The sequence below is a fragment of the Notamacropus eugenii genome, chromosome 3 (genome assembly GCF_028372415.1).
Source record: "Notamacropus eugenii isolate mMacEug1 chromosome 3, mMacEug1.pri_v2, whole genome shotgun sequence".
Lineage (NCBI taxonomy): Eukaryota > Metazoa > Chordata > Mammalia > Diprotodontia > Macropodidae > Notamacropus > Notamacropus eugenii.
This window is the reverse complement of record NC_092874.1, coordinates 285,243,128-285,258,114: the sequence shown is the minus strand read 5'-3', so window position 1 is coordinate 285,258,114 and position 14,987 is coordinate 285,243,128. Positions and strand designations below refer to the sequence as shown.

Genomic DNA, 14,987 nt, shown 5'->3' with positions numbered 1-14,987 from the left:
TTTGCCAAGAAAACCCCAAATGGGGTCACAGACAACTGGACATGACTGAAAAAATGATTGACCAACGATAAGCTCTTTCAAGTTCACAAAGAACTTGATATAACTTGTCCCATTTAAGCCTCACAAGAACTGATGCAACTGAAGTTAAGCAGCTTGCTTAGGGCCACACAGCTTGTTAGTGAGCATCTGGGGCAGGATTAAAACTCTGTTCTTCCTAACCCCAAGTTCAGCAGTCTCTATCAAACCACCCAGCTGGATCCTTTGCCATGAAGGAGAAGAGGGTAAACCAGCCAGGCACATTTGCTGATGATTTGCACAATGAAAAAAATGTTTAAAGCATTCTGGGGTATTTCACTGGGTTGACTGACTTCCAACAGCTTCAGACCTTGGGGAATTGAGGACATTCCTAACAGATCACGTCATCTTTGGCAGATGTCAAGGATACAAGGATACCAAGAATCCAAAGGTTCAGGCATCCTACTATCCAACCCATGAGTTGCTGTGCTCCACAGTCTTGCCAGCATGCCTCTAGGCACCAAAAGAGTGTTGTTCTAAGACAGCCTATGATGGAGTACTACCAGACTGGCTCTTGGGAGACAGTGTAACAAGTCACCATGAATAATAAACTACTATATGAGACAGGTAACTAATAACACCTCTCCTTTCTGAAAGGAAGAAGGATCATGGGTTGTTTTTTTTTTTTACTTTCACTGTGCCCATCATCTTCTAGGAGGGTCCCTCTTCACTCCTTTTGTTTTTCCTTAAAGCAGCTATCTGCTCTCAGTGTTGGGAAGGAGAAGACAGACAGAGACACGGAGAGAGATACATATTCACCCTGGCCCCAACTCCAGTTCTAAACAAGAGCATCTTGGGTAAGTGCATGTGATTTTGCAATACATTTTGTTTTCACAGACTTATAAACAGGAGAGTTGAATTTACTTCTTAAATGTAGTTTGTGGTACCATCAACCAGCTTGGAAGGCTCATGGAAAGAGCATGGAGCTAAAGTCAGAAGAACTGGTTTGCTATTCCCAAATATCCCCACAGACTAGTAGAATGATTCCCTGCTATAAAATAAGGGCACTGAAGTAAAGAAAGAGTGAAGAATATTATTAAATATTAGAATTAAATTAGAATTAAATATTAGAATATTCTTTATAGAATGTTAGTTAGCAGAAATGTAAAAATGAAGAATGTTCAAGTGAAAATGATGAATGGGATGGTTTTAGAAAAACCTGGGAAGACCTGTATGAACTTATATAAAACTAAGTGAGCAGAACCAGGAGAGCAACCTACACAGTAATAGCAATGTTGTAAAGAAAGACTTGGTAATTCTGATCAACACAATGATACAGCACAGCTCCAAAGGACTCGTGATGAAAAATGCCATCCCTTACCAGATAGGGCTGTGAGGAGGAAGACATGGCTAATGAAGAAATTCGTTTTGCATGACTCTACACACTTGTAATGGATTTTGCTTTTCTTGTCTTCTTAATAAGTTGTGGGGGAGGAAGACAATTTAGAACTAAAAAAAAGAACAAAAGTCTATGTTTTTAAAAAAAAATCTGAACATTCTATATAGAATATTTGAGCTAAAAGAGACCTCTTAGAAAGAAGGATGCTAGAATCCTCTATGTAGAAGGTTAGTGCTAGAAGAGACCTTTGACTATAAATAACATATTGTTGGGTTTTGGCTTTTGATCCATTCTGCCGTCTGTATCAGTTTTATAGGTGAATTCATCCAATTCACATTCAATGTTATAATTACTAGTTGTCCCCCCTCCACCCTATTTTTCCTCATTGTTTATTCTTCTTCTTCCCTCTCCCTTTCCCTCTCTCCCTCCTTTTTAATCTTTTCCCTCCTCAGAAATCTAATTTACTTCTGATTTGCCTCCCTAAGCCATACAGAATTCTAAAAGTATTTCCCTTATTCTATCCCCTTGCCTTCCTCTTCCTCTGTAAGTTAAAAAGACTTTTATAGTCCATAAAATGAATATTTATTCCCTCTTTAACCCAGTTATGATGAGAATTAGGTTCTCCCACTACCCACCCTCTACTCTATTCTCCCTTCCATTATAACAGTTCTTCTATCCATACCTCTTTTGCATAAGATGATTTGCTCCATATTACCTCTCCCTGTGAAATTTATTTTTTAGGATCATCTCATCATAATCAACTCAATCTCAAGCCTTCTATCTATATATATACTTTCAAATTATCCAAGTAATGATAACATTCTTAAGAGTTACAAATGTCATTTTCCCATATAAGAAGTAAACAGTTTAGCCATATTAAATCTCTTACAATTGGGCTTTTATGTTTATCTTCTTATGTTTCTCCTGGTTCTAAGTCAAATTTTCTGTTCAGTTCTTGTCTTTTCCTCAAGAATACCTGAAAGCTCTTTAGTTCTTTAAATATCCATTTTCTTCCTTGCAGGATTACATCAGTTGCAAACCCAGTTCCTTTGCTCTTTGAAATATGATATTCCATGCCCTTCAGTATTTTAACATGAAAGCTGCTAAATCTTGTGCTATCCTGACTGTAACTCCACCATATTTAAATTGTTTCTTTCTAGTACTTGGGATATTTTCTCCTTGACCTAGGAGCTTTGAAACTTAGCTATAATGTTTCTATGAGTTTTTATTTTGGGATCTCTTTCAGGTGATTATCAGTGATTTTTTTGTCAATTTCTATTTCACCCTCTAGTCCTAGAACTTCACGACAATATTTCTTAATTTCTTGAAGTATACTATCTAGACTCTTTTTTTAAAAAAAAAAAGTTATATCTTTTTTAAAGATACATTCAGCTGGTGGTCCATCAAGGTTTATTATCCTTAATCTGTTTTCCAAGTCAATTGTTTTCAATGAGATGTTTCATATTCTCTTCTATTTTTTCATTCTTTTGATTATTGTTTCGCGATGTCTTATGAGGCATTACCTTCCCCCAGCCCAATTCTAATTTTTAAAGAGTTATTTTCTTCTGTGAGTCTTTGGATCTCTTTTTCCAATTAATTGACTTTCTTTTCAGAATTTTGTTGCTTTTCTTACATTACTTTTATTTTTTCCCAATTTTTCCTCAACCTCTCTTATTTGATTTTTAAAATCCTTATGAAGTTCTTCCAATAACTTTTTTTGACTTGTGATCATTTTACATTTTTCTTTGAAGCTTTTCAAGCAGCTGTTTTGACTTCACTGTCTTCTTTTTAGTTTGAAGTCTGGTTTTCTCTATCATCATAGTAGCTATATATGGTCAGGTTCTTCCTCTGTTGTTTACTAATTTTTTTAATGACCTATTTCTTGGCTGGTAACCTTATACTAGGGTTGGGCTCTGCTAGAGGGGTTTAATGTCTCAGCTTCATATTGTTTTGCAGTTGTTTTCTGAGCTCTATCTGGGGGCCTTTGACCTCCTGAGTCTTTCAGTGGTCTATAATCCAAGGTCAGGTGTGGTCACTGCTTCTGGAGCTTACACCTTGTCTATGGAACTCCGCTTCTCCCCTGAGCTGTGACCCAGCCCCAAGAACTGCTGCCATAGAAAATACTTTGGCTCCTTAGGTCACTGCAACTGCAAGGGTTAGCTCTCCTCTTACCAGGGACACTTCTCTCCTGGAAGCGACCCCAACCAGCAGGGCCCCACCTCTCTGATCTCACTCACCATGTGTGCTCCCTCTACTTCCCCACAGCCACAACCTGGTGAGCCTGGCCTGGTCCGCGCCTGGGCCAGCACCAGAGGAGGGCCCAAAATCTTCCCCAGAACAGCCACCCAACCCCTACATGGTCCATAGGGATGAAAGCTGAAGCTGAGGCTACACCTACCCAGATGCCCCAGGGGCTTGTTGTTTGTTGATGCAGTGAAATCTGCCTGGAGGTGTTTGCCCTTTAATCAAGTCTTAATCAAGTCAAGGGAGGTCAGAGCTTTTCTAAATTCCTTCTCAATTGTCTTAGGCTAAACAAACATTTACCACAACTTCTAATTATTCTGCTATTCTAAAATTCACTACTTTAAGGCGTATTTTAAAATTACCTTATTCCACCACCTTTCCACAATTCCCTCAGGACCTTTGAATGAAGGATGCTAGAATATTCTATATAGAATAAATGTTCTATGTAAAATAAAAGTCAGGCAAAAAAAGTATGTTTGGATCACAATGTTGAGATGCAATAGAAAGAGCCTTAGATGTGGAGTCAGAGAACATAGGTTCAAATCCTGTCTTGGCTACTTATCACTTACATGACTTACATAAGTCACTGAATAGCTCTGTGCCTTGTTTTCCATAACTATAAAGTGAGAGGGTTGGCCTAGCCCTTGATGACCCCTAAGGTCTGTTCCAGCTCTGAATCTAGGATTCTATAATCCAAGATGCAGCCTGTTCCTAAAACCCTTAAGACCCGAAGTTTATCTATTACTCCCAATAATATGCCATCCTCAAGACTTCCTTTCCCTTGAGCAAAAAGTTATAGAAAACACTGGATATCTTGTGTTTGTGAATCAGGGTTTTCCATTCAAATTGAAGAGGGGGAAAATTTTTTTTAAACATTGTCTCTGAGGTTTCTGATTCTGCCTATAAGGTCTCTGGTGGAGTCTAGCAACCAGAAGTGGTCTTTATAGGAGCCCAGTTCCCAAAGGCATCCACTCTCCTTGCTGGCTGAATGTGAAATCCTCAGCTCAACCCCCCTTAGTCCACTCTCCCGCCAATTTGTCCCTCTTAGAACCTGGTAGACAAGTCTGAGAAGGGAGAAGAGGTTCTGAGTCTAAAGGTCTTAGCTTTCTTTCTGACCTTTCCCTTTACTTCAAGATGTAAACCAACCCTTTCAATTAAAACCATCAATTAACCTCCATCAGTTTAACTCAAAAGGCTCTCCCTTGGTTTACAGTCCCTTCTACTTTCTATAAAAACAGTGATTGTGCAATAATTTAATGTGAAGCAGAACCTGATTAATTTCAGTTGATTAATCTGGGTCTTTTCAAACATTTGACAAAACATACTTTCCTCCTCTTTCTAAAGGGATAGAGGATTACAGGTATGGAATGGTGTTTATGCTTTCAAATGAGGTCGCCGTCATTTGGTTTTGTTTAATCATTTCTTGCTATGACATGACAGGTAATGTGACTGCACTCACATATATATATCCAGATTTAGTTCTGGGAAGGACTTGTCCCCAAAAAGAAGGAATCAAGTGTTTCTCCTACTCTAGGGCTGATTTTGCACTTATACTAGTGAAGCTCTGGGAGAAATCAATAAAGTAAAAGCTTAGGAACAGCTCATATCTAGGTCTCCTCAAAAGCATTACAGGGTTCCTTCTAGAAAGATATTCAGTGTACAAAGTAGATGAGGCATAGAATAAGTATTTATTTCCTATACCCTAAAACTATTGAAAACACCAAAGACACATTGACAAAAACATGAAATAATAACTTCTTACTCCTCTTATATTCTCTCAGAAAGTTGACACTTTAAACACTGAAACATGAAACATTTTGGAGGACTTAGAAAAAAGATGTTTCACTTGTATTTTGAACTGTATGGTCTATATAATTTGTAAGTCTGGGTCTCCTGACAAGTTATGCCTGGACTGAGATTTTCTTAAGCCTTTCATCTTTTCTTGACAATGAATGAATGAATGAATGGTTGGTTGGTTGTCCTTCATTTTCAAAGAGGACCAAAATGACATCACCATGATAAGGTGAAGTTTCATTGTGTCCAACTGTGGCTGATCAGACCAATATGAGCTTGGAATGCTCTACCACAGATTGGGCACAGATAGTCCATATGAATTTTTAGGGTGGATACTCCAAATTTGAGCATCCTACATTTACTTTGTACTGTCTCAATTGTGCTTTGCTCATAGAGCACAGCACCCTTTCTGATGTGGACATGCCATGCTGAGTGGTCCTGTGCCAGTGTCTTCCATGTGCACAGTCAAATCCAAAGTTCTTGAGAGAGACTTTGAGAGTGTAATAAATGAATGAATGAATGAAACATTTATTAAACATTTACCACTGCAAAGCACTTTGGTAAATGATAGGGATACAAATAGAAAAGCCAGACAATCCTTGCTTTCAAGAATATTATATTCATATTCTAATGTGGGAGACTAACACATAAACAGTGTTTCAGCTACAAGTCATATGGAAGAATCTCAGCATCCTTAGGATGGAGCTGCAAAGCAGAAGGTAATGCTTCTTCTTTGATATGTGCTAAGACATCAGTTTCTGGTGTAGACCCACTTGACAGTGCCAAGTATTTTGGAGGTGAAAATGTTCTCTTCTGCATTGTCAGGAGCTGTGACTAGAGAATCTGCAGGAATGGTTGCCAGGTAGCATCTACACATGTTATGCTTCCTGGGATAATGACTAAGGGCACTGAACTAGAAGGTTGCTTTTTCCAAGGCTCTTGGGTTCAGGACCCTGGACTTTCTCCATCAAGTTTTCAGGAGAGAGGCTGGTAGAGGTGGTGGTGGTTCTTTGATTTGCCTGGTACATGCTGCCTCCTGTCTTAATTCTAGTGTCTTCTCTCTGTTAATTATTTCCTATTTATCCTGTATATGTCTTGTTTTGTATATATTTTGTTTACATGTTTTCTCCTCCTTTAGATTATAAACTTCTTGAGGGCAGGAACTGTCTTTTGCCTCTTTTTGTATGACTAGACTTAGCACAGTGCCTGGCACATAGTAGGAGCTTAATAAGTGTTTATTGATTGATTGATTTCCCTCAGGGTGTCCTGCTCCCTAGTCTAGGTTGACTTGCCTGCCCTGTGTATGGCAGTTGCTAAGTAATTGGCAGGCATGACTGGCATTCTCCATAGGAACTGCTTCCCTAGATGATGGTTTTAAGAGCTAGACTGGGACCAGCACCTTGGGAGGTGCTGTCAGTCCCAGGGATCCTGTGCCCATCAATAATAATAGAGTTTATCTACTTGTCTAAGAAGGTAATCAAAAGGAAAATCTCTTGCTGGTCAAGCAGCCGGTGGACTTTGGAGCTCCCAGCCTTTCAAACTAAGGCAGCTGCTGCCAAGGCCAGAAACACCCGTCTCAGGATTGTTTTGGTCACCTCTTCTCAGGGGAAAAAACTACACAAAGCAAAAGAGGCAACTGAGGCTGTGAGATCCAGTAAGGCCCATTGAAATGGGTATATGCCCTTGCTATCAGGTGTGAGAAGCCTACATAACTTCTAGGACACAGGAAGGATTCACTCTTCTAAAAAACCTGTAAGTAGATCCTCCTGACACATTGGCCAATCCTCTTTAATGGTCACCCACATCTTACCTCATCACAGGGTTCAAGGGTCCAAAACAGAAACCTCTGGCCTTACATGCCCTTCAGCAAGAGGCTAGAGACTTTCATAACATGAGCCTTTCCACCCTATATTTCCAGTGCTCTTATACCTATTGTCACCTCCTAATGCCCTAGGACAGCTAGATGGCACAATGGATAGAGTGCCTGGTCTAGATTCAGGAAGAACTAAGTTCAAATCCAGCCTCTGACACTTACTAGCTATGTAATCCTGGGCAAGTTCTGCTTGCCTTAGTTTCCCCATCTGTCAAATGAGCTGGAGAAAGAAACAGTAAACCACTCTAATATCTTTGCAAAAAAACAAACAAGCAAATACGGTCACAGAAAGTCAAATATGACTGAAATGACCCAACAACAACAGCCCGTCTGCCCTGCCATATACATGTCTGTGATTCAGTGATACTGGCCGCTTTGCTGAGGCTCAGACAAGACACCATATCTCTCACCTCTGCACAATTTCACTGGCTGCCCTCCGTGCCTGGAATACTCTCCTCCTTTCTGCCTCTTGGTTTCACTGACTTCTCTCAAGTCCCAACTAAAATCTTACCTCATATAGGAAATCTTTCCTGATGCCCCTTAATTCTAGTGCCTTTCTTCTCTCATCAATTCCAATTTATCCTGCTTATAATGTGTTGATACATAGTTGTTTTCATTTTGTCTCTTTTCATTAGATGGTGAGCTCCTTGGGGGCTAGGACTCTGTCTTTTATCTTTTCTTGTATCCTCAGGGCTTAACGAATTTCCTGGCACATACAAGGTGCTCAATAAATGCTCATTGACTGACTGAATGTCACTACAAGTGATCAGGCAGGGCTCCCTAATGGATGTGTGAATGCTCCATGGAATGGTTCCAGTAGACCATCCTCACTCATTCTCATAGAAAGTCCTCCAATCCACTACATACACATTTATTCAGAGCTTATCCTATGCCAGTTGCTAGAGATACAAAGTGAAATTTAAAAGGTCCCTGATATCAAAGAGCTTATATTCTATTGGGAATAAACACAGGAACAAATATGTAAATATCAAATATATACCAAGAAAATGCAAAGGAATTTCTTGCTGAGGAGGCCCCAGCATGTGGAAACATCAGGACAGGACATGAACAGGAGGATGTACTTGAGCTCCACTTCTACAAATGTGAGGGATTATATGATGTGGAAATAAGGAAAGATTCCAGTCATGGGGCACAAGTTTTGCACAGGCATGGAGGCAGGTAACAGGATGGTGACTAAGGGGAACAGCATGGAGGCCAGTCTGTCTTGAACACAGAGTGATATACAACTTGTAAATGTAGACTGAAGGACTTTAATTGTTGCACAGAAGATTTTAACACACCAGACAGCATCCAGAATCAGAAGCACCCATGGGCTCCAGGACTTTGGGGTCTATTTCTGCCCCTTCTTCTCTCTCTCTTTCAAGATCTAGGTACCCTCTAGCTCCAGGACAGCTTCATCTCAGGGAGTCAGTTTTCAAATAGTCATTTAGGCTGTGCTATATGACTTTGTGCAAGTGGCTTAAACTCTCAGTGCTCCCAGGCAGCTCACTGAAACTATTATGTTTATACTACAGGGACTAATATATACAAAGGCAGAGGAAGTTTTCTAGCCATAAATTCTCTACAGGAATGAAATCACAAGTCTGCACCTATAGACCGAGAGAGACACAGAGAAATAATAGATAGGTAGATAGATGATTGATAGAGAGAGAGAGAGAGAGAGAGAGACAGAGAGACAGAGAGAGAGAGAGGGAGAGAGAGAGAGAGAGATGGATGGATAGGTAGACAGATAGATAGATGATAGATACAGATGGATAGACAGATTGATAGATAGACAGAAACAGATGGATAGACAGATTGATAGATACAGACAAACAAGACAAAAAATGACAGATGTGTGTGTGTGTGAGAGAGAGAGACAGAGAGACAGAGACAGAGAGACAGAGACAGAGAGATAGACAGAGAGACTGAGAGACAGAGACAGAGAGAGAGACAGAGAGAGAGAGCTACCTACATATGTAATGACTGGACAAAGGGAATTCCATCCTTTAAGCACAAAGTGTTTTTCCCCATTTGTTATGTCTGACAAATTGATACTGAATTAAATGCAGCCAGAAAGGCAACACACAGAAATGGAAAGAGGGCTGGTCTTCAGCCCAGGAAGAGACCTCTGTTCAAATCTTCCCTCTGAAGCATCCTGGATGGGTGACCCTGGGGAAGTCACTTATCATCTCATTGCCCCTAGGCAATGCTATTAAGACTATAAATTGCAAAGAAGGTACAGTCAGCATAGGTAAAAACAGTTTCCTCTTTTTTTGACTGTCCAGTCAAAAATAATAGTAAGTTTTGTAAATTTTTTTTAAAATCCTAACTATTGGGCTATAATCTCAACTGCCGAGGGCTTACAAGCAGAGCCAAGCCTTTCCCAGTGCTATCTAGATGCAAATGCGGATTTCAAGGTCATGCTGGTAGGGCCCTGACCTTCTCTGAGTACCTGAAGTCTTTATTTAACAGACTCAGGAAAGCTTAAGAAGAACCCAGGTGAACCCTTTAGTAAAGGTGAGACCACAGAAACCAAAAGGATGGAGCTGCCTAAGTCAGTATCTAGGGACCTCACTTGAACACATTCCTCAGGCCCAAGCAGTCCAACAGCAAATGAAAAAAAAAACAACCTTTTTTTCCTCTCAAGATTCCTCCAAACTGAAAACATAAGCAAAGCCTGGGGAACTCACGCACCCTGTGCAATTGACCCCTAGCTTGCCTCCACTCAGTAAACTTTCACTTTGGAATCTGAGCTGTTGAGATCAATCCTGAACACAAAATACGTCTTTGAAGTGTCCTATTCATTATAACAGCACCAAAAGGTTATCATCACCCCTTGCCTGACGTCAGCTCCTTCCACACCTACCTCATTCTGCTGCCTGCCACTCTGTGTGGTCTGGCAGCCTCCCCCTTCTATCAGCAGCTGGACAGGGGATTCGAGTGAATGTGCACATTTCCTAAAACAGACCAAGAATGACAGGATGGAATGTTATTCATACCTCTTTGAATTCCCAGATCACACAGCCTACGTCTGTGTCATGAAGGCAACTGAATTCATGCAGGCCCATTTTAAAATATACACAACCCCAGGAAATGTGCTAACGCTCCAAAAACCTGGAATCGATTGGTCTTTCTCAGGGTGATGTCATATGCATTACCTGCTGCTTATAGCCAGGTGTATGCCACAACAGATGGGGAACTGACTCCAAATTGATAGCCATGTGTACATAGGGAAGAGAAAAATAAGTGACTAGGGCCAAGCACACTCCAGGGGCCAGTCTCAGCTCTGATGCTAGCTAGCTGTGTGACCTTGGGCAGCACAATTCACTTCTCTGGCCCTCAGCTCCTATACCTGTAAAATAAATGTGTTAAAGAATCACAGAATCACAGAACTGGAGGGTTCTTGAAGCTCTAAATGTTATGGTTACTCCATCCTCAGCTCCTCACTCTCTCTCACTGCCCCCCACACCATATCTAAGCTGTCGCATCAGTTTCACCTCTGCCACATGTCTGATGACCCCTTCCCTCCTCGGACGCTGCCCCTGGTGCTGACCTGAATCATCTTATACCTGGACTACTGCAATAGCTGCTGGAGGGAATCTGTCTGCCTCAGCTCTCTCCTCACTCCAGTTCTCTGTTTCAGCCTTTAAAATGATTTTTCCAAATCACACATCCAACCATGCCACACTCCCTACCCAGCAAACCCCAGTGGCTCCCTATCATCTCCAGGGTCAAATGAAAAATCCCCTGTTTTGCAACTGATCCGCCTCCTACCTTTCCAGTCATCTTATACACTACTCCCTTCTACCTACTCTCCCATCCAGGGACACTGGGCTCCTGGCTGTTCCACATACAAGATCCTCTATCTCTGCCCATTTTCTCTTACTGTACTTCATGCCTGGAATGGTCTCCCTCCTCAACTCCACCCATTGGCTTCCCTGACTTCCTTTAAGTCCCAACTAAAATCTCACCATCTGTAGGAATCCTTCCCCAATCCCTCTTCATTACAGTGCCTTCCGTTTCCTATCTATCCTGTATAGAGCTTCTTTGTATATATGTTTGTTTGTTGTCTCCCCCATTAGGTTGTTAGCTTCCCGAGGGCAGACTTTTATTTTTTTTTCTCTCATTGCATCCTCAGTGCTTAGCACAGGACCTGGCATATGATTGGCACTTAATAAATATTTATTGATTGCTTAATTGCCATCCTCATTAGACTGTTAGCTCCTTAGGTGCAAGGACTGCCTTGTGCCTCTTTTCATATGCTCAGTGTCTAGCACATAGTAGGCACTTCATGAATGTTTATTGATTGATCCCAGTGGAAGCTAAGCTGCTTGAGAGCAGACACTGTTTGGGATGTCTGTCTTTGTACCCCAGAGAGGATCTACTTGATAAATGTTTACGAATAGAATCATTAAGATTTTGGAGGATCCTGCCTGGCAACACAGGATAACAGGGCAGTGTCTCTGGAATCACAAGACCTGGATTCAAATCCCAGTTCTTTCCTATGTGACCTTGGCCAAGTCCACAAAGGAGGTGGCCATCAGTACTCCAAATGACAAACTCAAGGCACAGAAAAATTTCTCAATCAACAACAACAACAAAAAAAAAAAGAAATACAATCATTGTGGATATGGTTTACTTACTAAGAAATAGAAATGGACACATTGATTATATAAAGATGTAGGGAAATTGGACAGTGAGGTGGAAAGAAATCTACATTTGGAATCAGAGGTCTGGGTTTGAATCCTGCCATTTACTGGCAGCGTGATTTGGGGTACCTCACTTAAACTCTTAGTTCTCAGGGTTCCAATCTGTAAAAGGAAGAGTTTGGAATGGTTGACTTCTCAGGTCTCTTCCAACTCTAAATTTATGATTTTTAAAAATGAGTATAAATAAAAGAAATTAATTCACTCCCATAGGTCTCACTCTGAGCATTCTGATGAATTAAGTTGTGGTATTTTGTAGATTGACGACTGGCAGTTCATGGCAAATACCGTGAACATTTTTCTCTTTTAACAGTTTAAACGAACTGCTCAAGTTTGAGTTCAAACTTAGGTCACTGCATTCATTTAAATTTAGAATAAGCCCTCTCAATTATAAACATGGGAATATAGCCACTTAGATGCTCGGGGCATCTATCACCAGGGCCTGGTTCGTCTTAATTGGAGACCACAGCTTCATTTGACAGCCATCCCCTGTGATGGACGGACAAGAAATGGAGTCAAGTCAGGCCACCAAGAGGAAATTCATACTAATGGAGCTCCCCAAAGAGTTACAGGATGTGAAAGAATGTGCATAATTTGGGGGAGAGAAAGGTGAGCCAGTCATGTCTCAAGAGAGAGATAATAAAAGGACAGTCTGAGAGCTTCACTCTGCTCTGAAAATATTTAAAGAATCAAGGGAAGGCTTCCGGTATGTTGGGTGGGCCTTCTACAGAGGAATTCCATTCGATTCAATTCAAAACATATCGGCTAAACACCTACTGGGTGCCAAGGACTGAGCTAGGTGGCAGCAGATAACAAGGCAAAAATATCCCCTGTTCAGCTATCAAATTAGTCTCCCTAAAGCACATATCTGACCATGTTATACCCTCACCTCCCTCCCAATTCATTAAACTCCAGTGGCTCTCTATTATCTACAGGAAGAAATATAAAATCCTCTGGCATTCAAAGCCCTTCATAATCTAGACCTTATCCCCCCAACTTTACTATTCATTGCCCCTCTCCTTTGATCTGGTGACATTGGCCTCCTGGCTGTTACTCCCACAAGACAATCCACCCCTCAGCTCCCAGCATTTTCACTGGCTGTTCCTTATGTATATAATGCTCATCCCTATGATTTCTGCTTCCTGGCTTCCCTGTCTTCCTTCACATCCCAGCTAGACCTTAGCTTGAAAAGACCAACATCTCCCACTGCATCCTGGGCCATCCCCAATCATCCTGTTCTGTATCTGACCACTGGACCCAGATGGCTCTGGAAGACAAAGTGAGGCTGATGACTTTGCACAGCCCTTCCTCACTTAAATCCAATTTGCTTGTATGTCAGGGTATCACCTCCCTGATGTCATGGTCCTCTTCGAGAGTAAAGGCCAAATAATGGCAACAAGAACCTCCCACTTTCTACAGGAAGCCTTTCCCAAAGTTTTTTACTTCTTCTGTCTTCACTCCTCTAATTATTTCCAATTGATTCTGTGTAGAATGTGTTTGTACAGAGCTTCCTCTCCATTAAACTGTGAGCTCCTGAAGAGCAGGGACTGTCTTCAGTCAGTCAGTAAACAGTATCAGGTCCCTACTACATGCTAACCAAGGTCAAGCCCCAGCATCTGGCACATAGTGAGTGCTTAGTGAATGGTGTATTGACTGACTTAGAGAAGGCTGATCAGTTTCCCACAGAGTCTGGCCCAGGCTTGCCTATGTTCAATGGCCTATTTCTCACTGCCCAAACTCCCAGGAGGAGCAGCAGATGTAAGGTATAGCAATGGTTCTGGGAAAGGTTGACTCTAGGACAGGACCCTGGGGTTGGTGGCTCAGGGCCAGACAAGGCCATACAAGGACAACTGTCCCAACAGCCCTGGAATAAGTTGGACAGAGTCCCTTGCTGGCAGATGAATGACTCAGTGGATATGGCACTGGACTTGGAGTCAGGAAGACCTGAGTTCAAATTCTGCCTCACACATTTACCAACTGTGTGACCCTGCCCAAGTCACTCTCTGTCTATCTCAGTTTCCTCATCTGTAAAATAAGGATAATAATCCTAAATTTGCTTAGGGATAAATGAGGGAAAAAATTTAAGTACTTTGCAAACATTAAAACATTCAATGTATATTACTGTTGTTCAGTCATTTTTAGTCTTGTCTAACTCTTTGTGACCCCATTTGAGGTTTTCTTGGCAGAGATACTGGAGTAGTTTGCCATTTCTTCATTTCTTTTGCCATTTTACAGTTAAGGAAACTGAGTTAAGTGATTTGCCCAGGGTCACACAGCTACTAAGTGTCTGAGGCCAGATTTGAACTCAGGAAGAGGAGTCTTTCTGACTCCATGCAGGCACTCTATCTACTATACCACCTATACCACCAGTAGTACCACTGTACCACTAGCCACCCTATATTATTACTATTAATATCATTATGTACCCCGGATAAAACTCCAGTTACCTCATCCTGGTCTTGGCTCTGATGATATGGTTCCTATGTGTGCAGAGACCAGTTCATTCCCCTGTGACTAGTCCAGGCTGAGCAGGAATATAGACTAAGCTGGAGTGTTTATGAGTAGTGACTAGCAGCACTTTCTAGAAGAAAAGCCCTGACAATGAGAATCAGCCCATAAAGAAGAGGAAGCTGGATTTGGCCCCTAGTAATGCCTCCTTTGTAACACATTACAAACTTCTCAAAATAGTCTTGGGTCAATTATTCAGGAAGGACTGAAACCCAACACTCTGCCTCGGAGGGTTTTTTTTCCTGTCCAATGTCCTCCCCACAACACCAACTCCCTTTCTAACGACACTAAGCCAGCGCAACTGGCTTCATTTTGAATTTCTGCACCTCTGTTTATTATTTCAAACTTTGCAGGGAAGTAGATCTTTATCTTTCCCAATTAACTAGGACGGAAGCTAAAAGAGGGATAGGACCTGACACACACCAGACTCCAGGGTCAACACTAA

General features: G+C 41.4%; 1 long non-coding RNA gene across 1 annotated transcript in view; it reads right to left on the bottom strand.

Moving 5' to 3' along the window:
* Window positions 1–14,681, bottom strand: part of LOC140534578 (uncharacterized) — a 108,539-nt gene extending 93,858 nt beyond the window's left edge. The window contains exons 1-2 of the long non-coding RNA XR_011977379.1: window positions 14,482–14,681; window positions 10,195–10,285 (exon numbers count right to left, since the gene is read on the bottom strand). This is a non-coding gene — a long non-coding RNA (uncharacterized lncRNA). The remainder of the gene's footprint in view (window positions 1–10,194; window positions 10,286–14,481) is intronic.
* Between the last annotated feature and the right edge of the window lie 306 nt (window positions 14,682–14,987).